Below are 26,325 nucleotides of genomic sequence, written 5' to 3'. Positions count from 1 at the left end.
CCCACTACTCCTGATTTTTCACAGGGCCAATATTTGGATGACTTCATATTGATTGGAAGAGAAAAGATGTCCTTAACACAAAGGATGAAAGTCACCCTCAATTTATAACCAGAGTAGATAAGGTCTTAAAAATAACAGCTCTTGTCATTATTTCATCAGGGATTAAACACCCTATTTATTGATCATAACATATTTGTTTCATTACTACTTTCTTTCAGGTGTTTGGGGCAGAGGTCTGGAACAGTGATTCCTTATTTTCAATTGTTGCACCACAGTAGCCATGACAACTGGACAACTTACAGCAGTGCCTTCCATCCAATTAGAGTAAATTAGTTTATTGGACTGTTTAATAAACAGGTCCTTTTCCTGCTCAAATGAGGAGAAAGCAATGTTGTTACAAAAAATTCAAAGGAAAGTAAAGATAATGACCAGGACATGGTTTCTCCCCTCTGGACACATCAGCAGAGCAAGCACCGAGGAAAAGTCAGACTGACACATCAAGAAATGGGCAAGAGAATGTGAGAAAGAATGAATTTCAGATAGAAACCAGGGGAAGAACCACAGGCACTCATAAGGAATATCCTAAGGCTCTGGACTTTAAATTTTGTGTGCATTGATTGATATAACAGCACCATTAATAATAAATCTTCTCCTGTCTTCCCAAGCAAAGTTGCAGCATATATTGCTTCATAGTTTGTTGAGTATTTAAGAAACAGCAACCACTGGGAGAGCAGGTGAGTGTTACACTTCTGGGTAGTTTATGTTCCCATTAATCCACCTGACTGTTGAACATAAATCCAGGTTCCCTTTCTTGCAGGAGATAAAGCAGCTCTCTCTCCTCTGCCCATTCTGTAAATTCACCAATGAACACTGAAGAGCTGCAAATTGTTATTCCTTATCTAAAATGAAGCTAATTTCACCCCCTTTTACTTCCCTGTTGCTGCAGCAACAGAGGGAATGATGAATGCTCAATATACTGTGCTTGTCTAGAGCTTGATTCTAGAGGTTAACACATGCCTTATGTGGCTTTCCTCCCCCATAACTAGTAATTCATTTCTTTTCAGATATTTTTCTTTGGGAAATCAGTCTTAAAAGGTCGTACCTCTAAATTTACTTTGCATGCCGATCTTTTCCATGTGCGTATTTCCAAAACCTACACCAGCCTTTAATTTATTTACAGTTTGTGTAAATAAATTGCCTATAGTTGCACCACGGAATTTTCTTCTTGTGATTTATGCTTCCTGTATTCATTGCAATAATTTCTTTGAGACAATTACCTTTTAAATTCTGAGCTACAAGGGAAACTGAGCCAGTACAGATTGACAACCCAATGTTACAAAATATGCTCAGGAACTTTTGAAGAAAAGTAATTTCAATTATAATACATCTGACACTCTTCCTTGAGTTTTTAAATGCACTTGAGGATGGAAATATTAGGTTTTAAGGAGGTTTATGGAAGACTGTTGAAAATATTCATGCTAATATTTATTAAGAGGGCTGAGAAACCTGGTCTGGTGTAGGGGGGGTTGGAAAAAGGTGATCTTCAAGGTCCCTTCCAACCCAGATCATTCTAAGGTACTGAGATAATCCAGGCAGATCATTTAAATGCAGTTCTGCAGTGTCATTCAGCAATATCTCTGAGTGTCTGTCATAAGGAGAAAAGACTCTTACAGCAGAGTTAGAGACTTAACTTCCCTTCCCAGCAACATTTCACCAGCAGCTGGATAAAGCAAGAACAAAAACCATTGGATAGCTGAGGGATATTTTCCACACAACAAATATTCTCTGTGAAAACAAACTGGTCTAGTTCTTGTAGAATGAATGAAGCTTTGGAGGCCCCTGGGGTTCATGGAGTTTGTGCCAGCTAAACAAAACCTGTCAAAACTCAACAGTGCCACTCAAAAATGGTAGAGCAGAGTTGTGCTGTGGTGATGAAAAGCCTTCAGAACCTTGGCTTTGCTTTGGGCAGTTGCGCTGTTGTCAGGACAGAATCCCGGCACCAAGCTCAGCCGTCCTCATCCCCCTCAGCTATGCCAGACATTTCACTGGAATACATTCCCTATACTGTTTATCAACAACTTGAAATAGGTTTAAAGCAGTCCAGACACTGCAGTTCACAGCTTTTTACCAAGGTAAAACTTTCTGTGATGGTTTCATAAAGGAAATCAAAACTGGTGCTCTCAAATGTCTGAAAGACTTTTAGGAATAATGTAAATTTGAAAAAAAACCCCACTTCTTTTGTGTTTTTAATGAACCTCAAGCAGCTGAATTGAGTAAATAAAAGTATTATGGAATTAGAATGACAAGATTTTTCACTCATTTGCATCTGCATTGTTTCCAGCTGCATGTTTGCAAGTCACACTTGGGGAACAATGCCAACACTGCAATAGCCTGAAGAACATTTTTGGCTTGAACTCAGTGAGTAAAAATCCATGTAGCGTTTCTGTATACTAAATTGTCTCACAAAAGCCACTAATACAGCAACTGAAAAAAGGGAAGAAATATTTGAAAACCCATCAGCAAGGCTTCTTACATGGGTATCTTATGGCACATCATCCCACTACCCTTTGCATTGAAAATAAAATATTCAAACATAAAAACAGAAGTGTTGGATGCCCGTTGTTCACTGTTAATTTGCATAATGCATCATGATTGCACAAACACCTGTGCTAAATATCTTTGTGCTGGCAATACCTGAGAGCATGTACAGTGCTCAATTCCACTCAAAATCTCTAACTCCCCACCACTCAAAATAGTCTCCTTTGTTTTTCACCTGTGCTTTTCAAGGCTGGCAGAATTTCTTTCTGCTTACATATAAGAGTAAACACAGAGGTTTTTTGATACCATTTACATATATCAGATATTGAATGGTTTAATCAGCACATGTATAAATAACTCAGCTGCCAAAATGGCCAAAGGGAAAAATATCTTCATTAACTTAATTCATTACAACTTTTGAGCTCTGTTTTGAGAGTTTTGCTGCTGTAACTCTCATGAGCAGCTTTATTGGCTGCAACTGCTTGAATTCTAAGATGATTTTGTCAGAGCTGGATGATGTTTCTCCAGTGCTGTCACTTCAGCAAACCTTCACCAGCTTGCCGGGAGCTTCCCTGCAGCACACCCACATATCCTGTACTGCCTGGGCTGCTCAGTGCTGCCTTTCCAACACCCATCTACAAGCTAACCCTGGGGGTAAAACTCATCCTGCATGTTTTTGGGGCAGCAGAATTGAACTTCAGTGTTCTCCACTCCGTACCTCTAGAGCATTTTGCTCCCTTTAAAAAAAAAAAACAAAAAAAACAAAAAACCAAAAAAAACCACAACAAAAAACCAAACCCAAAAACACAGCACCTACTTTTGCCTGCTGAACTTTGACATAAATGTGTACTCTAAACTTTATCTGTAATAAGGATCCCACAGGGTGCAAAAGGACTCTGCCAAGACTGCTGTTTGAGCAACCTGGGATAGTGGGAGGTGTCCCTGCCCAAGGCAGAGGGACCAGATGAGCTTTGAAGTCTCTTCCAACCCAAACCCCTTTGGAATTCTGTGATTCAGTGATTCTGACATGACTCTATTTCTTATGGCTTGGGCATGATTTAGTTTATAGACCACAATTTGTTATTTTCCAAGTCTTTTCACGATTCCACCAAGCTTGGATGGAAGCAGGGGGTGCTGTCTACACTGAAATATGTTTTGCCCTTAGAAGGGGGTTTAAAACTTGTTAATATTTTAAATTAGCTTAGAACCTCTAGTATCTGCCTGAAATCCTGTAACAAGTGATTCCTGAGTAACATTTCATTGATTATGGGGGATTAAATGCTGAAAACACACTAGTTAGAAGAAAAAAATTCAATTAACTTCTATTCATGTGATAACAACATTTATAGTGAAAGTTCTGTCAGGAGTTGGACTTTTGTTATCTTTGAGGGTCCCTTGCAACTTGGGACAGTCTTTGATTCTGTGTTTCTGTGTCTTTCAGCAAAAGGGGTCAGAAAAGGGCAGAGTTTATACCCTCTTTACAGTGCAAATTATATCACTGGATGAAAATGTTCAGATCTCTTTTTTTCTACATTTTTCCTTGCAGGGTTCATTTCACTTGATTAAGGAGTTCAGGGGAGATTTTCAAAATACCTAGATGACCAAAAGGAAGTTATATTGGCTGGTTACTGAAATATTGATGCTTCTGAATATCTAACTTTCCTTTTTTTTTATTATAACTGACACTCTAATAAAGAAAAAATACCCAGTAAGAAACTATAAACATAATGAGATTTAATCTTAACCATTAATCCCAGAGCAAGTAGTTAGGTAGTATTAAAACATCTCATCATAAGACATTTGATTATGTTACCATGAGCAGCAGCACTACAGGGAAATCAGCAAAAAAACCCTTATAGAACTGATGAAAAAAATGCGAAGATAAAAGTGTGCTCACTAATGAGATGAATGAATTAATTCAAACTGTATAATCAATGAGGTGATGCCTCTCTCCTCTCTGGTATGTGATATGTCAAACTCAGCACTTGGGGGAATTTGGGTTGCAATGTAGGAGGAAAACAGATTTGGTGTGTGAGAAGTGCACTGGTGCCACATCCACAAACTGATTTCATACTGAAGGCACTTCCAAAGTGATGGAAAAGAATCTTTTGCATTCCCAAACCCTTGCTTGCCCTTTTAGCAACAGCAGTTCTCCTGGGTGGAAAATGAAAACTTCTCTTGCTCTGATCACCAAGAGAAGTTTTGGAAGGATTTGAACTGTGAAGCTCTGCCTGACAGAGGTTCCCTCCACATGGTGCTGCTCACTCCAAGTCAAACTCAGTGGTCTTGGAGGCTTTTTCCTGCTGGCTTTCTTGGCTTTTACAGAGATGGGGCAACTCAGAGGCATTTTAAAAGATTTTATTCCATTATCAGCCTCGATGAATACTGAGAAACAAGAGATGTAAAACTCAACACCATTCTAGCAGAAGCTTACTCATTTCTTGGTTACAATAAAGGCATTGTAAAATTTACAAAACTCTGTAAATTTTCTATCAATGTTTAAAAAAATCTTTACAAATCCATTTCTCATGTTTTCGAATCAAGATTCTGTGATTCCATGGCTGGAACTTCGCACAAAAGGTTCAGACTCCACAACAGAGCTTGTTCAAAAGAGATAAGCTCTGGTTTTAATCTCCTTTTGTTCCCTAATTGTGCAATAGGTTTAGCTGATTTTGTGCCACTCTTTGGGTTTAATGGCCTGATTTTTATCATAACCTGGGTACAATTTATGTTCCTTTTACAGTCTTTTGTTTTCAGCAGAATGGTGTAATGTTATGTTAATACAGGGACACATCCTGTAATCAAACCCCACAAACCCTGTAATATCTCTGATCAAATAAAAAGTGCAGAAGGAAAGCAGGTGGAAATGGAACAATATTCCCTTTTATTCTCAGGGAAACCACAGCAAAATGAGGTCAAGACAGCAGAATCCTCTTTGTCTTGAGGAGTCAGAGGTGCTTCTCAACAATGTATGAAATGATGAGCCACAAATATAAAATACAGCAGTGTTGGGGGAAACAACCAAACCTACTCTCACAAAATGAGAAACTGGAGTTCTAGAAAATTCTCTCATCTCTTCACCAGAGTTTTCACTGCTTGGGTCTCCTCATGTATAACTCAAAACCGCTGAGTTCCATTTAAATTCAGATCTTGACTTCAACCATCCTCTTAGCTGGTAAACTAAAATAATTTTAAGGATATGCACAGCTTTGCAGACAAAATTATAGGTGTAAGGTTTTGTGATGTGTTCACTGCAATTGTCTGGAGAAGAAAACAAATTGTAGATGAGAACAGTCACAGCCATGTTAATTTCCTTTCATTTAGCTGTCCAATGTTTGGCTTTATATGGCAAAGAATTCAGATTAAAGACATAAACACAGGCTTTTCTACAGCTCTATTTACTGATGAAAGAAAATATGCTAAGAGGTAGTAAAAGAAAATACTAAATGCCTATTGTGAAAGTCTGATTTTGCAGTTGTTTTGTGTCAGCCTTGTGAAAATCCCTCATAAATTGGCACCAAGAGTCCCTGTTAAGATTTGTCTCATAAACCATAGAGGAAACCTGCTGATAACACTGAAATTCTTAAAGAGGCTTAGTAAGAACTCTAAAAACTACATTTTAACATGTGGTGACCTACAGGACAGAAACTTTTTGCTATGCCCAGGCATGAAAACCAAATAAACCAAAGAACAAAAAAAAGAAAAAAAAAAGAAAAAAAACCCCAACAGGACAAACCCCTCCCCAAAACAAACAACATAACTAAAAATAAAATTAAGTTCACAAAAGGTTTTCCAAAGTGATTTTTTTCTCCATCTCCCCTCCGAAATGTGAACCTCTATTAATCTTTAGTGACCTGTTGCCTCTCACATGAAGGTTTCAGTTAATTGCTAGCATTAGTTAAAGAGAAGAAACTTTCCAGAAGATGAATGCTTGTGTTGTTTCAACATATTTTGAAAATCTAGGGTTCTGTGAGGAAAAAAACCTCTCAAAAGTACCATTCCTTTGAGACTGTGCTGGCTTATTCATCAAGGAGACAGAAAGGCAATATCATAAAATACCATGCAGGAGTGAAGATTGGGGTTTGGCGCTGAGATTTATTATTACAGTAACAGAACTGGAGGGTTTTTCTTATCTGTAGCCAGCATATCAACTGCCAGGGAATGAATGAGGAAGCTCCAGCTCAGGAGCTGGATGAGCAGCCAGCAGAGACACCTTTGCTTTTGGTGCAGCGTGATGAAAACACAATTTTGGATCCTCAGGGGTCAGGAGAACAATGTGTGACTCCCACATGGTCATGGCAGAGTGCCCTTGGAGTGGCCACCCCATCCTTACCACCAGAAATCACAACCATATACGCACAAAAAAAAAAAAAAAAAAAAAAAAAAAAAAAAAAAAAGAAATATAATTACATATAATATTAAAGTTGAAATATAATTAAATTATTCTATAACTTATTAAATATAATTAATTATAAAATTATACACTCTATGAACTATAATTCATTAAATAGAAAATTAGAATTAAAACATTAATACATCCATTATATATATTATATATTATATTTTTATAATATATTTATTACATAAATATATATTATAAATATATATTTAAATTATACATTTTATTTATAATAAATATGTATTATAAAATATATATATAAAATATATTTTTAGAATTAAAATATGAATATATAAATTAAAATTAAAATATATACACATACATATGGGCTTACAAATAGACCCTGGCTATTAAAGAGCAAATTCCTTGCTTTGCTATGGTTTTAGATGAGATGTGAAAAGCCTACATGGAGAAGAATTGCAGTTTTAAAGACTGGCTGAGCTATCACAGATTTATCCCACAAAGCAGCAGCAGTGGTTGCAGCCTGTGATCAAAAATCAAATGGCAGAGTAGGTTTCTATTTTCTTTGATATTAAGTGTTTTCAGGTAGTGTAGTTCTGTCTCGGACTTAGTATTAGAAGCATGATGGAGTGAAAAGAAGTGGTAGAAAAAAACAGTTTAAGGGTAATTCTTTCTGGTTCTAAGGAGAACTCTTACCTCCTTAGCTTCATTTCATTGTCAGCACAGTTGGAGGCTGCACAAACTCCAACTCCATTGGCTGTCCCAAACTCCAAGGATATGGTGGAAGCATTTTGTCAGACAGCTCCTGAAGGAATAAATAAACAATAGCTAATCCCCCTGGGTGGTAATTGCTGGGTTGACATCTCACAGATTGTAATTTTTTAAACAACTGAATCCCTTAAACTCAACAGTCCTCCCCAAACTTACAGGGTCCCAGAATCAATTAAGGATTGATTGGGAATCAGTCCAATTGATTGGGAAGGAGTCCATCCTCAGCCTGATCCCAACCATGTCCCCAGCCCAGAGCTCTGAGTGCCACATCCAGGTGTTCCTGGGACACCTCCAGGGATGGGCACTCCAACACCTCCCTGGGCAGCCCCTGCCAAGGCCTGACCACCCTTTCCATGCAGAAATTCCTCCTGCTGTCCACCCTGAGCACAGTTTGAGGCCGTTCCCTCTCCTCCTGTCCCTGTCCCTGGGAGCACAGCCCGACCCTCACCCTTTCCAGGTCCTTTTGGGAAGCTGAAAGGATTTTCATGGCAAAGAGCTCACACTGCCCATTCCAGATGTTCCTCGTGGTGAAGAACATGTAAACATAATTTTGAAGAATTTCAGGCTTCAATTAGAATTTCAAAGCACAAATATAGAGGCTCTCTCCTCCCTGTTTCTGGACAGACTTTTGTTTTCCTTGTGCCACTCTTCTGCTGGAGTGCAGGGACAACTTCCACTATCCCAGGTTGCTCCATGCCCCATCCAGCCTGGCCTTGGACACTGCCGGGGATCCAGGGGCAGCCACAGCTTCTCTGGGCACCCTGTGCCAGGGCCTGCCCACCCTCACAGGGAACAATTATCTCCCAATATCCCATCTAACCCTGCCCTCAAAAATATCCACAGCTTCTTAACCCAGTCAGTTTTAACTTTGTAGAGGACCATTTTTGACAAATAATGGACCATTTTTGACAAAGCCATTTTTGACAAATAATATTTTTCCATGTGTCAGACTCAAGAAAGAAGAATTTGGTTGGGAGGGCACCCTGACCCACATCTCTGAGCATTTGCCCAGTATCTCCTTCAAGAGCTGTAGTGTGGTATGAATTTGATATTTATTCAAGATTATGAAGGAAGAGAGGGCTGGAAAGCTTTGCATTTGTAGCTATGCTAGAATATAATGCCATTCCAAGTCCAATTTTTAATACTCTTTATATCCTGTGGTAATTACAGCACATGTGCAGAGAGGCAATTACAGGTACCTTTCTCTTTTTATGCCTGTTTTAAAAACATAATTAATAATCAGATATACTCAGCAATTTTATAGCAGGATTAGCTCTATTACTTCCCATCAAAAAAAAAAAAAAAAAACAACCGAAAACAGGCTGCAAGAGTAGCAGAGGTGACCTGTTAAACTCTGAGCCATGTGGAAATGCTCTGCCAAAGCAAATACCACATTTTTAAGGTCTCTGCTCCCAATTTGATGCAAAGCTTCCCAAGGAGAGGAAAAGCTGACAGCTGAGCCAGGCCATCTGCAGCCCAGGGGAGTGAGGGATCCCTAATGATGTGTCAATGTCAGAGCTCAGGTTTCAGCAGTTTCATCTCCACAGAGGAAATGCAGCTCCCAAAGTTCGGGGATCATCGGGAATTTGTGATGCTGCTGGTGCTGTTCTGAGACTCAGCACAGAGCAGGATCTGTGCAACTCCCTATTAGGATTTGTCAGATTATTCCCTTTTACTGACCCAGAGATGGGGCATTTTAAAAACTTCCATTCCATTTTCAGTCTCATGAGGAGGGTGAGACAATGCAGATGTTATAATTCACACCATCACAATCACAAGCCAACTATTTCTTAATTACAACACATTATAAATGTCTCTTGGCCTGTCAGCCTTACCACACCATGCTGTAGATGCCTTAAAGCCACCTAAAATTACCCCTGATGGGTTTTGCTACAATGCATCTTTCACAGTTCTATTTCTCTAAAATATCCAGTCTTTTTTGCAAGGCCACCCTTTGAAACTTCTTTCTAGCCCCATTTCTCAATCAGCCATGTCTGTCTGTCCTGTCCCATGGCCTTTCCAAGTCAACATTTCTGATCTCAAAGTTTGCATGCACTATGTGAGCCTTCTGCCAGGCCTTGAGAATTTTCTACAAATCCATTTCCCACATGGATTAAATAAGATTTGTACATCTTAAATGTGACCATACTGGACAGAGGGGTAGAGACAGAGAGAAACAGCAAAGGGGAATGCTGAGAAAAGAGATTATTATTATTATTATTATTATTATTATTATTATTATTATTATTATTATTATTTCTGTTTCAGGGACAATACCACCTTTGTGTATCCCACACTTCATACTATCCACCAATATGAATTATTCCAGGAAAGTGATATATAATATATAATTAAAAAAAAAAAAAAAAAAAAAAAGAAAGAAAAAAAAAGAACCAATTTCCAGCAGTTTTGTGGGATTTTTTTGCATCCAGAAGATCTTTCAGTCATAGCTCAACACAGAATTGTGCTGGCATCCTGCAGTGCAGGGCTGGGCCATCCTGCAGGATATTGCTGCCAAACTGGGTGTGCTATGAAATCAAGGATTTAATTTGATTGATAGGATGCAATCTGGACCTGCAGCAGCTTAACTGCCTTTGAATTTTCACAACTTCATGCCAAAATGTTATTTTCTTTTATTTTCTTAAGAGGGATTAAGAGAAGGAACATGAGAGAGCTTTGAAATTGTTCGTTCTTAATTCACACCAGCAGGAAGGACAACCTATGAAGTTCAATTTGTGGCCTAAAATTGATATAGAAGAAGTAAGTGCAGAATCACAGAGAATGGCTGAGGTTGGAAGGGACCTTCAGAGTTCAGCTGGTCCTGCCTCCCACTCAAGCAAGGTCAGGAAACTTTTATGAAGGCATCCAAAAGAAATAAAATTGTGAGAAAAGGATTTTCTACCTTTTACACTTAAGTGCTTTTTGGCAACTCAAGTAAGAGTTTGCCCAAATAACAATGTGACAACAGGGATTAACTGATTAAGGTGACATCTCCTTTCATCCTTGTTTTCCCACTCAGCCCTGTGATCTTGGAGTACAAGTAAAGCTTTGGTGATTTCAAAACACATTTTGATCTGGAAAATCTAAAGAGGAGACCAGATCTGAATTCCTGCTTGCTTAAATAGAATCCTGAAGAAAACCCTGGAATGAAAGCTTTGACGTTATTGCTTCCAGCATCCCTTTTCCTCTGTTGCCTTGCTCTTAATTTGTTTAAATATTTGTTGATACACCGCAAAAAAACCTCAAAAAATGTGCCAAAAGCTCAGGTAAGTTGAATAAAGTGAGCAAGGCATTTCTTATTGCAATATTGCCTGTGAAACCAAGTCCAGAAATGCAATTAAATTCAATATCTTGCCAAGCAGGTGATAAAGTCCTTGGACAAGTGTTTGTCTCCAGAGGCAAGACTGCAAGACATGAGTGCCAGAAAAAAGAGCTGCATGTTGTGTGTTCAGTTCTGCTTTCTCTATTTTCATTTTGCTTTGTCTTCAAAACACCAACATCTGACCTGAACTTCTGAGATCTGCAGAAAAATCTCAATTTCTTCTCTGTGCAGGGGCAGCATTAACCACGTTTATAATCACAGCAAAGGCGTCCACACTTTTCTTTGTAGCTCTACATTATACCAACACTTACAACCTAGAAGTAAGAAAAAATAAATATCCTATTAAAAAGTTCCAGCACCTTCTTTTTAAAATACCTCAGCCACTCTCTTCCTCCCCAAATTTTTTTAGATAGTCAACAGATCTTTCCATTTTTTTATCTATGACAAAAAATCCATTGATGCTATCAAAGTTCTTTTTTATTAAATATACTTTACTTATGGATATAATTCATTAACCTGTATAGAACTGCAGAGAACTTCCTTTTCTCCACTATTTTAGCCATGACAGACCAGAGAGATTTTAAGTTACTCAACAATTCTATCCATTGCTTTGTGCTACACCACAAACCTTCCTTACACTCCACTGGTCACCATCAAACAGAACTGTAACAGAAATAATTTTTGGTGGAAAGAAAACATTCAGAAGCTGAATTAGAGACATTTAAAAGGCACAGTTTTGGTGTTTTGTTTTTTGTTGGTTTTTTTTTTTTTTTCTGCAGCAAAATGATTTTTAAAAAATTTCACAGTTAACATATAATTATCCTGGAAAGTTTGATAGTTTGAATCATGGTGTGATGCTGCCTGAATGAGAACGATTTAAAAGATTTAAAGTGGTCCTTTTAAAGCAATTGGAAAATGCAGACTCTTATGAAGAAACTGAAGATTTTGCTTATTAACATATTTGTTCCCCAAGAGTAAAGTTGAAATGAAATCTACAAAGGAGCAGAAAATGACATTTTTTTTCTACTGACGTTTTGTTTCTTTTGGTCTTGCGAAACAGAAAATTGTACAGATCCTGTGTAATCTTCGTTGCCTTTAAATACCTTGTATCTGTTCAGAGTTCCTAAACATTCAGAAGGGAGAACAGGGAGCACAGACATCTAAAAAAACCATGACAAAGGCCTGGATCCCAATTTTATCCTCAGGGCTCTTCCCAAGGACCCAATCCATTTTAAAGTCCATACTTTTGAAATGTTGAACCCTGTGCTCAAGCAAGAAAATTATTGTTATTGTAAGAAAATACCAGTGGGAATTTGCTTGGGAGAAGTCTGTCATTTTTAAGAAATGTGATGAATTAGTGTCCTTAATTTCCACAGAATATCTGGGCTGGGATGATGATTATACAAAAGAACTTAGTTGTTTCTAACTGATTTATTTATGATGTGTTCTGCTGTCATTATTATCAAGTTTTAATTTGATAAAGTAGCTGTTAATCCCCACCCATTTCCTCCTCTTTGCCACTGCAATCCTTGTGGAATTGACTTGGTGAACTTTTTCGAGCCATTAATAAAACATCCAAAAGAAGTTATAAATTATAGTCAGTATGAATTTGATTTTCTCATGGTAAGTGCTAAATTTCATTTGAAGAGAAGTGGAATTCTTGATGAAAGGACTGAATTCCCCATCACTGAGACTCCTGTTGTTTTCATCTACTTCATTTATTATTCAAAGTGTCTGACCTTAAAGAAAGGACTGAGAATGCATTAGGTTCATCTTAGCATTGAGAAGATTTCAGACCTATAATGGCATAAATATCCTTCTGGGAAGGGAGAAATGGATGAAGGAAAGATTTGATGGTGGGGACTGGCATGCTGATTTCAGCTGTGGGTAACTGATTCCAGGATCAACCCAGAAATAAAAATTGGGACATTTAGCAGAGGGAGAAGAGACCCAACAGTGACAGGAGCAATGATTCACTGCTGCACCCTTTCATTGGAATCAGGGACTCTTACCTGGCTGGAAGTACAGCAGCCAGGAGGGAATGAGGAACATTCCCAATTAACTGCTTACAGGCCAGAAAAGAATGCAAAACCTCAAGCTACTGAGAGCAGAAAATATTAATAGCATGAATGGAGAGAGAGGATCATGTAAAAAACTGGGCTGAAAAGGAAAAAAGTATAACACAGATTGTCATTTAAAAAATGTAATGCACTGAGGAATAAAAAAAGAATGCTGGAATTTACACTCTGTTGCTGATTTTCTGGTTCTGTGGCACACAGAAAAAATCAATTTTTTTAAATGATAAGATAATTTAATACAGGCAATAACTGACAATAGACAAAGAGAGGAAATAAGGCAGAACAGCAGAGATGGCAATAGGATTTTGCATCCTGAGTCCCTCTTCAAGTGGCTGAAACAAGTACCTTCATCTACAGGTGGAAAATTGAATGAAGTTCTCCCAGCTAAAGCATCTGATGGGTTCTTTTACTTTACTGATTCCACAGCTGAGCAGCCTAGAAAAATTTGGGTTTTTTTTTCCAAAAATAAAACCCAGGGGAAAATGAAAAATAAAGTTGATTGATAGATGAGTTCTTAACAATCTTCCTTGCTTTCTTAGAGAATATCTGGTGGGGATTCATCAGCCTAATTCTAGGAATAATATAATTGTTTTTTACCACTCTGTGGTTTTTTTATAGTTATAGGTGTGTATGCAGAGATAGGGCCAATAATTATGAAAAAGGTTTTTCAAGGTGGTGTTTGGAGAGGTTCTGGGTTCAGCAATTCAGGCATTTTCTGAAATCCCTTCTGTGGGTTGCTGCCAGTCTGTCATTTTCACCCTGAATGGAGGACACAACCCTTATTACCCATCAGTTAAATAATTAAAAAAAAAAAAAAAAGAAAAAAAGTGCCACCAACAAGAAAGAACAAGCAAACAAAAAAAGAAACAGAAAATAAGTAATCTAGATTTAAAATAGCTCTTGGGATAAGCAGGGGGTTTCAACCTGAATCAGTTTGGTACCTTGGTTTGGAGTGGTTTCTCCAAATTGCAATAACACCTTGAGGCAGCAGTGACCTGAGAGGATCAGGCTGAAGTTTGCTTCACTGCTGCAGATTTAATCAAATTGCTTTTTCAGAAGAGAGGTTTGTATTCACATCCTTCAAAACAGCTGCCATGTGGGGAGAGGAAATGATTTCTCTGTAAATCAGCTGATGTTTTTGCCTACCAGAATGGGAAAATTATTTGATCCCCTTGGGTTATGACCATTTTTTGTTAAAAGGTGATGGGAAAATCCCTCCAAGATAGCCACTAAAAAGGCATCAATTTTGGATCACTAAAAATTAAGCAGTCTGCAAACTGACAAGTTGTTTCCTCCGCCTAAGAATGAGGTAAGACTTGGAAGGACCCAAATCACAGAAAAAATCCCTGAAAATATTGTAAAGGAACCTTAATGTCAGTGTTGTGACAAGGTGTGCCAGTCATTGCAGCTGTCAGACCTTGCAGGGGTCTAAAAAAGCTTTATTTTCCCCTGAACCATTGATCTGGGCTTTACTTTGCCCATCACATGGCCATAATGTGGAACATGCCAGGATTATGTTGCATATTTTAAAATAAAGATTTCAAAATTTCCTATTTTGAAATCTGATGAACATCATCAGATTTATTGACAAGCTAATTATTTTTTATGCCTTAGCATCTTTTATTTGTTTTCCTCTACAGCAAAGGTGGCTTACTTCCAAAGGGGAATTTAATTCCAAATAAATATTAGTTAATACTATTGTTGAGGTCTACTTTGTATGCAGCACATGGTGGCTGCCATGATATTGTAAAATATTCTTTAAAATCCATGAATTTAACCCAACTGATGGCTCCTTGAGAAAGCAGGTTTCACTGATTAATTGATTATTATTCAAAATCCCCATATTTTGTAACTTTACTGTCAACCAATTTTGCTGTGTTTAAATTCCTTCCCACATTTCTTACAGTGGAAAACTAGCGGTGGCATTTTTGATTGGCATTAGTTTGAGCACCAATGAGGCTAAGTAGTTTTCTTCCTAATTTTTCATCTTACATTATTTCTAAATGTTGTTTTTATTTATTTTTTTAATATTTTATTTATTTATCTTTATTTTTTTTTTCTTTCTCTTGTAGTGTTATGACACTGCCATGGAACTCCCCCAGTGCTAATATCCAGTTCTGCACATGGCATCATGCAGAATGAATCTTTCTCTATAATAAATTATGATACCAAGTTTAAATAAAATAAACATATCCCATAGACTGGGAACAGTTGATAGGACAGAACACATTTAAAGTGGCATCAGGGAGCTGCTTCTGGCCCAGCTTTTCCATGGGAAAAGGGATGAAGGGGAGCCCTTGTGAGGCTGGTGCCCTGTCAGGACATGGAGCATGCCCTGAGTTACCCCTTGCAATGAACACCTGCCCCTCAAGCCACATGGAACCAGCCTGGAATAAAGATTTTCCCATCTTTCCACAGGCAGATTTTCCCACATCTCCACTGCCTATTCCCATAGGCAGTTCCAATGTCTTGGCAGTGCAGAATTTACCCCTAATGAAAGAAAAGAAGTCATCAAAAATATTTAAATAAGCCAAGTGGCTTAAGGTGAATGACAGAGCTGGAGTGCTGTAAAATAGGATGAGGATATTCCTTTTCCATGCTTTTATCCTTTTTTCTCCCTCCTTTTTAAGTGTCCAGCACTTGGAAGCCAACCAAAGCCATCCTTTCCTCATTTGTCATTCCCTGTGGAAATATCTAAGAAGCAGCTCTGGAAATCTCAGAAGAAGAAGCATCTCCAGCATCTTCTGCCTCTGTATCCAACTCTCCAGTGGTGCTGTGTTGTGGTTGTGTTGTGGTGGTGTTGTGAGGGTCCCCAGGACGAGGCGAGAGATGAGAATTGATTCCAAGTTCTCAGGAGGCTGATTTATTATTCTATGATATATATTATATTAAAAGAAAATGCTATACTAAAACTATGCTAAAGAAAGAGAAAGGAGACATCAGAAGGCTAAACAAGAATGATAATGAAAACTTGTGACCGAGCAGAGTCCTGGCACAGCTGGACCATGATTGGTCCTTAATTAAAAACAATTTACATGGAACCAATCAAAGGTTGGTTCAACCTCCAAACCACACTCCAAGCAGTCAGATAATTATTGTTTACATTCCTTTTCTGAGGCTTCTCAGGAGAAAAATCCTGGTGAAGGGATTTTTCATAAAATATGACAGTGACAGGGCTGGATGTGTCCTGAAATAGAGGTGGACTCTCCTTGCCACAGGACCCTCAGGGGAAAGGAGGGATCCCATTCCTGGGGCTTTGTGTGGGATGGAAGTGCAGCAGGAGATGGGTGACTCCATCCTGCCAGGAAGATCCAGGGCCATTCCAGGCACTGCTGGCCTCTCCTGGCCGCAAATTCCTGCCTGAAGTGCTGCTCTCCAGTGTCCCTGCCCAGAGGGCTGGGGTTGGGATCCCCTCTGCACTCCGAGCTCCACAGGCACTCACAGCAGTGCTCAGAGACCATAAAAATGTCCTGAATCAGAGCACCTGGGATTGACTGAGAATTGTTGCGGTAAAGTAGAAAAATCATAGAGAAAGGCTTCATAAAATCAAACCTGCTCTCCTGGAATCAGTACTAGCCTGTCAAGCTAGTACTTGGCAAGTTCCCACGTGAAAGCAATCCTCGTGGGAGCAAATAATTAACATAACAAACTATTCCTGGGTGAAAAACAGCCAGCACCTGTATAAACTCGTTTTACAGTGTTAGATAGAAAAATGAAAACTGTCTCTCAGAAAAAACTGTCCCTGCAGGTAGACACCAAGAGTTGGAGTGACCAATCAGTACAGAATAACAACTTATAAAGTAATTGGAAAGAAAACTCATACTGACCAATTGGAGTCTGTAAAGCTGTATAAAAAGGAGTTATTTGAATAAAAAATGGGCTTTTTTCCACCATGAAGAAAATGGAATCCTGTGTGATTTATTCCCGTAAGAATTTATATCCCTGTTTTCCACGTGCAAAAATCAAACAAAAAAAAAATGCATCATGACCCTGAAAATGAAAACTTTCTGACTGTGGAGAAAGGAAAAACCCCATCTGTGCATTGAGCTAACCCTTGCTCCTGCTCACTCCCCATTTTTGGTCCATGTAGAATTGTTCATAACTGGACAAAGTACCCTCTGTAAGAAAACTGATTAATATTTTTTATACAGACAAGTGGATCCATGGTAAGATTTGCCAACAATTGCCATCCCCATGTACCCCCATCCCTGTCATTTCAGCTTCAAAATGTGCTTGCAGAAGTTCATCTCATATTGTTTTCACAGTTCTTTGCAGTACAGTGCCCCACTTCTTTCAGTCCCTGTGATATTTGTGATTTCACACCATCTTGAGGAGCCTTTTCCACCACCTCTTTCAAGAAACAGTCCTGAGATGTCAAACCTTGACAGTAATTTCAAGGCTTTGACAGTAATTTCAAGGAGTTTCTGGCATCCAATCATCTGTAATTGCCATGTCACAAATCACACAGAATAAGTAACAATCTTCAGATATCTTTAAAACAGCCAGTCCTAAAAAAAAAAAAAATTTAAAAAAATTAAATCTACCATTTTTTTTCTATGGTAGTAAAAAAACCCCCATTCTTATTATTTATAAGACAACATATTAGAATTAATGGTTGGAAAATTCCAGCCTTTCCAGAAGAGCATGGTTATTTTTTTAACCTGTCAAAGCCAGAAATGAGCCAAAAAGGCAGCTTCCCTCCATTTCCCCTGAGAGCTGGAAACAAACAGTGCAGCGATGGGGCAAACTGAGATCCCCAATTTGAATTTCAAAGACAAGCAGTTACTCACATTGAATAGCTTCCCCTTCTATTAGGCCAGATCTTCTACCAAGCAACATCACAGGAAAAGCTCCCACCAACCTTCTGCTTGAAAGGAGTTTTTAAAAGCCGGATTTTTGTAAGTCAATGGGTATCTTTGATTTATTTGAAAGGAAAACCAGGGTATTAATGTTTTACTCTTTAGCCTCATTATAGCTAACATGCGCTTGAAAAGACACACTAATTCCCAAAAGCAGAAATGTGACATCTATTTTATTATTCATCCAGCAATATCTGCATTTTAGTAGCTGTGCTGGGGAAGCATCAGTTCCAAAACCAGGTGGAATAACAGGCACCATTTCCCTGAAAAAACACATCTCTTCCCACCTTCCTCTTCCTCTCCCCACTGGGAGTGTTTAACCAGCTCAAGTGAGCCCAATTAAATTAGACATTATCACAATAATCTCTAATAAGCTCCTTGATTGACTGATTCATCTGTAGTTCAGAAATGGAGATAAAGGATTTTAATGAATGATAGTGCAATTCACAAAAAAACCCCTCAATGTACATACTTATAACCCAAGAATTCCTGTCCCAAAGCAGCTGGGATCCAGCTGACAACACAAATGAAAGTAACTGAAACCATTGTGGAAATTAATTGTAAAATTGAAAAATTTAAAATGCAAGAATACATCTATAAATGCACGGAGGTGATTTTTATGTGGATATTAATTTGTTTTAGACATTACCAAAGTGTCACACCAGTCTGTCTGATTTCAGTGATACTTTCACTGCAAGTTCTGGCTGGGATTTCTGGGAAGAGCAGTGCTCAGGGGAACCCTGGTGGGAGCAGGGAGGGTTCCTGTGGATGTGCATTGTCTGAATGGGTGTGTTTGCTTTAAAGCAGATGGGACAGGGACTTGAATCCTGATTGAGGCACATGCTCTAATTATTGGACTATTGGCTGTCCTGGGAGTTTGTGTAGGATTCTTTTTCCTCACCAAAAGACACAATTTAATGCAGACTGAGGATGCTTTCAACCTTCATTTTGCTTTTCCAGCCAGCTCAGCTAATAAATTCTAAAATTCTAGCAAATCCTTTTCTAGTTCAGCTCCAGTTCTCTTTGTTCTCACCAGAGGGAAGAACATTCTGCAGAGACCAGGACAACAGCCACAGAGCTTTGGAGCTTCTTGCTTGTTATCATCAGAGAAGCTGCAGATTTTCTCTCACTAACCCCTCCTGCAGGTTTGGTTTGGTTTTTTTTTTTCCCCAGGTACACATATTTACACAGATATCCTTTCATACTTATAGCCAAATACCTGGGGGAAAACAGAAGAAAGTAAGAATTTATAGTATTAAACACAAGGAGCTTGAAATCAAATGCTTTTCTCTCAACAGCCCTGAGTAGTTTTGTGTGGGATTAGAAAGAATTCTCAATCATTCTGTCACCAAGATCATTCAGATAAAACCAACAGCCATTAGAATCTGCCAAGTTTTAGGCTTTTATTTTCACTTTGATGGGGATTTGGGGAATCAAAGTTGAGGTGACAGAAGCACAAAGGAAATCTGGTGTATGGGTGGGGTAGGCAGGGGTCAGGCACTGATTTATCAAGAGGAAACAGAACCCCCTGAAGAAGGAAAAAACCCAACATACCCCATGGTCTGTAACTGCCTCACTGTGCTCGCTAGTCCTACTTTTGTCACCACTGACCCAGCACAGAAGCAGCAAGAGCATCCAGGGATTCACATGAAAACAGAGGTGGGAAAACCCCCCAGATCTCGATTTTTAGTTCACTTTTAAATTTATCTAATTTATCATCCTTTTATTAGAACATGATTTGCTTCTTTTTTCTTTTTTTTTCCTTTTGAAATCAATCTTGAAAAAAGGGCCACAAAGTTACAACTTTTCTATTCCTACCTTGAACAATACTTAATTATTCTCCATAATAAATCTTTTCATCTGCATCTTCATAGAAATTGGAGAATTTACTTACACAAAAAACTACTACCAAAAATTAAAAAGGTGTCACAAACTCCCAGGCAGTTTTTCCCAGACCCAACATTTGTCCGTTTATTCCTTTCAATCCTCCAAGGAAACAGTTTATTGCCTTTCCTCAAAAACTTCAATTTGGACTGTAGTGACCATCAAGCTTAAAAATTCCAAATATTTAAACCCAAAATGTTTGAAGGTCTTTTATTGTTTTTACTGTTCATATCTGATACTTCAAAATTTTCTCCAGAAATTCTCTTTGAAGAATAAGAAAGATAAGATTTGACAATATTTGAGCAGCCACCAATGAAGTTACTTATTCCAGAAGGGTAATATTTAGTTGAGATTCATAATTCTGACATCAATTTAGACTCCCATTATCTGAAAGATAAATTTAAATTATTAAGATAATCTCAGATAATAAAAGCACTCTTTTAACATGACCCTATATTATCCTGTATTTGTTAGCTTTTCAACAATGCTATGCATTGTTCATACAATTACAAAATTAATATATTTTTAATAAGTTTTAAAAAATCCTCAGCTTTGCTGCTATGCTTAAATATGCTGTGGGAGCTCAGCACATCACTCCTGATGTCCAGAGCTATCAAGAGAACCCTTGGGGGCTCGGGAGTCTTGGAATGTTGCCAAAAGCACTTGGTGGCTTGATTTTGATCCATCTAGAGATGTGCCACCGATGTATGAGGAAATGGAACCTGTGAGAATCACTCGAGTGTAAATGGTGAAGGGAAGATATCATTATAGGGTGAATCACAAATTTTGGGGTTTTGGTACAGGGGGGTTGTAGAGACAAGATGGAGGAATCAGGGCGTGCCACCAGGCTCTTCTTTCTTCTTCCTGTCTTCCATCTTCTGGAGTGGTGTTGGCATTTGGGGATTGGTCTGGGATGAGGGTGTAGTTAGTGACGAAGATGATAGGTATTGGGGACAAAAGGTAAATATGATATACATAGTTTTTGTTATAAAAGATGAGACCACCTTGGGGGTGGGCAGAGTGCCTTTGGCTGCCGTGCTGGTCAGATCCTTCAGGCAGAGAAAGGACTTTATAGATAAGAAATAATAAACAATTCTGAAGACCGAAAAAACCTAGTGTCCAGACTCATCTTTTGAAGCCCAGCGTGCAAGAGCCATCCTGAGCGTGTGTGGGGGCAGAGACAGACAGCTGACCCCATAATATGCTGTGGGGTTTTTTTACCTTTTGCACAAATTTTTTATTCTATTCTTTTCAAACAAAAAAATTCTATTTATACATATTTTTTTATGTAACATGTAGGAAGTAGAGCTTTAAACTTATGTTCTGAAGCTTCCAAAATACTGATTTTCTATAGAATGTCAAAAGAACTGTTAAATATCATTCACTTTGCTTTGACAGCTATATAGAAAGATGTTTCATACTTTTTTGATTTGTGACTCTTGCAATACACTCAAAAGCCACAAATTATTGTGAACTGCACTATAAATAATTTAACTCACAGTCCATGTGTTCCACCCCTCAGTCATGCTCCCACTGCCCAGTTACAAACCAGTCCCTGCACTTCCTCTCCAGTTTGCTGCACAAATTCCTCCTGACAGACAAAATTGTATCCCAAACACACTGAAATCCTCATTTGGGAAAAATTCAAATATGAGGGAAAAATGAAAGATAGAGATACTTCTAAAAATGCTTCTTTAAAAACCTCTACAAATGTTTGTAGCCATTCAGCCTTTCTGTTTAACCAAAACCAATGTCCAAATATCCACACTGAGTTTTTGTACCAAATTATTCTTACCCTCTCAGACCCAACTTATTGGCATTGTAATTTGATGTGATGGAAAATAGGTGGCATGGGTGTTATCCCAAAAAAACGATTTGATTTTTGCTGCTGGCAAACTCAGTTGTGCTCTTGGTACAAAAAAGGCATCATTAATAACATTTGTTATACATATTGTATTGCCGCCAAGAAATAAATGTAAAGTGTCAACCTTATCCTTCAGAAACAGCCTGTACCAAATTCCCAACCAAGCTGGGTAATGGAGCTTGAATCATGGAATAATTTGGGCTGGAAGGGACCCTGAAGAGCAGCTAATTCAACCCCTCTGCCATGGGCAGGGACACCTTCCACCAGCCCAGGGTGCTCCCAGCCCTGTCCAGCCTGGCCTTGGGCACTTCCAGGGATCCAGGGCCCCCCCCCACCCTCCCAGGGAACAATTCCTTCCCAATATCCCTCCTAAACCTCCTTTTGTAGCTGCTTCACTTTCACTTCAGACTCTTAAAGTTAAATACTTGTTTGAATAATATACTGATTAAATTTGTTATTTCAATTTTTTTTTTCTGTGCTGCAGCTGCTACTCCTTACAAATACTTTATATAAAGTATTTATAAACTATACTTTATATTATTATGTATAATTCATATATAATAGAACAATATCTATTGTTATATATAATAACATATATAATAACAGATAAATTCTTTTCATGGACGTTATACACTTGTACAGAGGTTTTCTCCTGAAGTCTGCAGAACTGAACTTTAATCATGTACTAATGATACTAAACCCTTGCCTTCCTGTGGGAATCTTTGAAGTCAAAGTATCCATGGATAGTCTGTGCAGCTCATATTTCAAATCCCTTTTTTTCATGTTTTTACAGTGGTAAAGAAATGCCAAACATAGACACAGATGTAAAATGAACATTAACTGCCCCTGTGTGATTGATCCTGACCCTTTTATTTTTGTTTATTGTTCTGATATTGATTATTTTTTATTCCATATTGAAGGGACATTATAATAACAGATGAACCAATAAAACTTGTTGATTATGTATAGCAGAAAGGAAATTGGAGCTCCTACAAAGGGGCTGGGAGGATATGAAATTCGATAGAAAGCTGTAGTTGCTCTCCCACTATTGTTAAATGTGTTGTTAATTATCACAGATATTAAATCTTGGTGCCCATCAGCTTTTCAAATTAATCCCCCCACTTTTAAATAGTAATAAGACTCATCACAGTGTTTTTAAAAAAATACTGTACCATATTTTAGTTGGAATTCACCAGCAACTTTGCTTTCAAACAGGATTTAAAATACCCCAGCCTGGGTGCAATATAGATTTTCTTTCTCTGATTTAATGTTTGCCTAAGAAAGGAGAGCAAACAAAAGTGCTGAGAAGTAGTAAAGTAGACTCTTCCTTAACAATTGATTTTTTTTCCCCACAGTAACTGATTTTGGACTTGCTTGGAGGAGCCTGTTTAGGCCTCTCAATTCCTATTCAAGCCCCTGCAGGAATATGTTTCATATCTCTTACAGAATGCCCAGAACACATGAGCAGTTTTTCTGATGTGGCTTCAGCAATTCCTCAGCAAACAACAACAAAAGTGCAGTTAGAGAAGAAAGAAACATGCAAAGGGATTTTTTTAGGGCTGTAGAGTGATGACACGAGAGAGGTGCCCAGTGTGGCTCTAAATGGGGATTTTCCTGCTCTGTTTTTCCTTTCTGGAAGGAACTGCTCAAGTCACAGGGGCTGCTTCAGACAAAATTAACTGTACAAAACCAATGAATAATTCTCCTGAGAGAAAGGTATCTCATGTTCTTTGGTTGAACACAGCCTACTTACTTTCTGTCTGTGGAGGTGAGGGAGCAGAGCCTTTTCCTTGACCTGGACCCTTTAAATTTATTTTATCAGTTGTGTTATTTAGAAGTCTGCCCTTGGGATTATTTTTTTTCTGTCAAAAAGAAAAGGGACTAACAGAGGATGGAAGACAAATGAAGTTGGAAAACAACACCAGAGTACACAGGAATGGTCTCCATCAAACACTGTGGACATTAATTTTATTTTTAACTTTTCAGGCTCATAGATTTTTGTCCAACTGCTGCTGTTGTCCAGATATTTTAGCGCCCATCAGCTAAAATGATGAGAAGCATAAACTGCATGTTGGAGCAGGGCTGTCCAGATTCATAACACTCTCTGACTAACTTAGCTCAATCACACTAATAAACAGTGAAAACCTTAAAGGAAATCAACCTTTTTTTTTGCTTTTTTTCAATAGGAAACTAATTCCTAATCAAGAGTGCAGGGCAGAAGCCCTCCATTGATCGCTGCTCTACTGAGAAAACAATTACTCCTCTGCCAAGCAAGGGGTCATTTCACATAAAGAAGTGATGGGGAACAAATGCAGGGGAAGTAAAAGATGTAATTGGTAAATGGCTCCACTCTGTGAAATTGTTTAGCGCTGTAAATGACTTTGGTAAAATAATTCACTGAGGTGGAACCAGAGGATGACAATGATAAAGGGTGACAGCGTCTCGCATGCACTTTGTCGAGTTCCTGCCACACCTGAACTCCTGGGTGAGGAGGATGCAGTGGCAAAAGCTCAGAGGCAGGAGCTGGGGGAGAAAATCCAGGGTTATAAAGTACAGGAGTGAAATTCCCTCTGAGCTTTGGGGCCACGAGGTGGGAGTTGGACAATCAAAGCTCAGGTAAGGTCACTGTCTTCCAGTCAGTGAGCAAAACATATATTCACTCTTTTCCTGCCCTGTGGGACTTGCTCTTAAACTTTTAAAACATTTGCTTTAAAAAAAAAAAAAAGTTTAATAAAATAATTTATTTTTTCCCCATGAGAAAGTACACAGTGCATCTCTGCAAGATTCCTTCCAATTGTGCCAGGTCTCTAAAATCATTTTCCAAAGAGGCAAAAATTTCTTAAAGAAGAGCAGCAGCAGAGTTAAACATCACTCACTCTCTGCAGAGCTGCTTAGCTTGTTTTTCTGATTTCTGAAAAATATTGGCAGGTAGTTTGCAGGTGAATGAATTTAAAATTTGAACCATATGATCATGTTCAGTGTCTAAGAATTTTCCTGTATGGGTTCCATGGAACATAAGCTGTGCTTAAGATTTGGGAGCTCAGCTGCCTTACCTAAGGTGAGCATTGCAGGGACAGCCATATCCCAAGGGGCTGACTGGAAAATGGGACTAAAGTCCCTGTGAGCTTGATTTACTGCAATGATCTAAACACATTTTTAAATTACAATGAGTGAAACACAATATAAAACCGTACAAAAACCATACACAGAGAGTTATTTCTCATAATTTTCAAGATTCAGCTGATCTTTATTAGAAAACAAATACAATTTGCTGTATTTTCTGTAGCTCCTCTCCCTAACTGGATTTACTGTGAAGTTCAGCAGTGAGGTAGATGCAAAAGAAACAAATGTTATAAAGTGATCTTTCTGGTAACTGCATCTTCCCTGAACTTTGGCTCCTAAATGATATGTAGAAATAACAAGCTGAAAAGAAGCAAACACCACAATTACATTTTCATTTGAGCATTTAGCCAGCTATTACAGATGGTCAGATGACTCCACTTCAGGCACAAATCTGATTTCCAGAAGAAGACTGATTATGATTCAATTAACCCTGACATAGCCATAAGGCTTTTTCCCCCCCATAAATCAAAGCAGATATAGTAGACAATTATGTTATTATCAGCAGACAATGGGAAAAAGCAGAAAGGTTTGATGACCAAAGTGGTGATTCATCCTATGGACACCTTTAAACTATATTTTATTATATATAGTTAATATATAATAGGCAATGCAATATCTTCTAATATCATGCATATTTAATATATAATTTTCATTATTAGTTTTGAGGAACACAGTAATTATGTTATTATCAACATACAATGGGAAAAAGCAGAAAGTTTGATGACCAGAGTGGTGATTCATCCTGTGAACACCTTTAAACTACACTTTATTTTATTATATATAATATAAAATAGTCAATGCAATATCTTCTAATATCATGTATATTTAATATATTATTTCCCTTATCAGTTTTGAGGAACACAGTGATTATGTTTCCCTTATTAGTATTTTGAGGAGCACAGTAATTATGTTATTATCAACATACAATGGGAAAAAGCAGAAAGGTTTGATGACCAGAGTGGTGATTCATCCTGTGAACACCTTTAAACTATACTTAATTTTATTATATATAAATACATAATTTACATTATTATATATAATTAATACATAATAGGTAATGCAATATCTTATAATATCATATTTAATATATTCTTTCCATTATTAGTTTTGAGGAACACAGTTTCTCCTTTCTGTGTCCAGGAAACTGAAATCCTGTAAAAAGCCAGAAAACGAATGTTCCATTTTTTGGTTTGACTATCAAAGAAATCCACCCCAAATGCAAATTTGTAAGAGCCTGACAAATAAGCCACTTCTGAAAAATATACTCTGGCTTAGAAGGCTTGTGCCTTTTCATTTGGCTCCAATTGAACTTCCCCCTCATTAAACAATAATCTTTATGGTGAATTGAATAAAGATGAAAAAAGAAAGATTCTGAAAAGAATGCATAAGTAATTTTGGTTGCCTAGCTCTGGCAATGAATTCCTGTTTGTTTAGACACTGAAGGGTGAATGCAGCCCTTTGAGCAAATGGGAATTCATTATTCCAGTGACTGAGAAATGATCCACCTAAAGAACCTAATTGGTTCT

The sequence above is a fragment of the Haemorhous mexicanus genome, chromosome 9, assembly GCF_027477595.1.
Source record: "Haemorhous mexicanus isolate bHaeMex1 chromosome 9, bHaeMex1.pri, whole genome shotgun sequence".
NCBI lineage: Eukaryota > Metazoa > Chordata > Aves > Passeriformes > Fringillidae > Haemorhous > Haemorhous mexicanus.
This window is presented reverse-complemented; position numbering follows the sequence as displayed.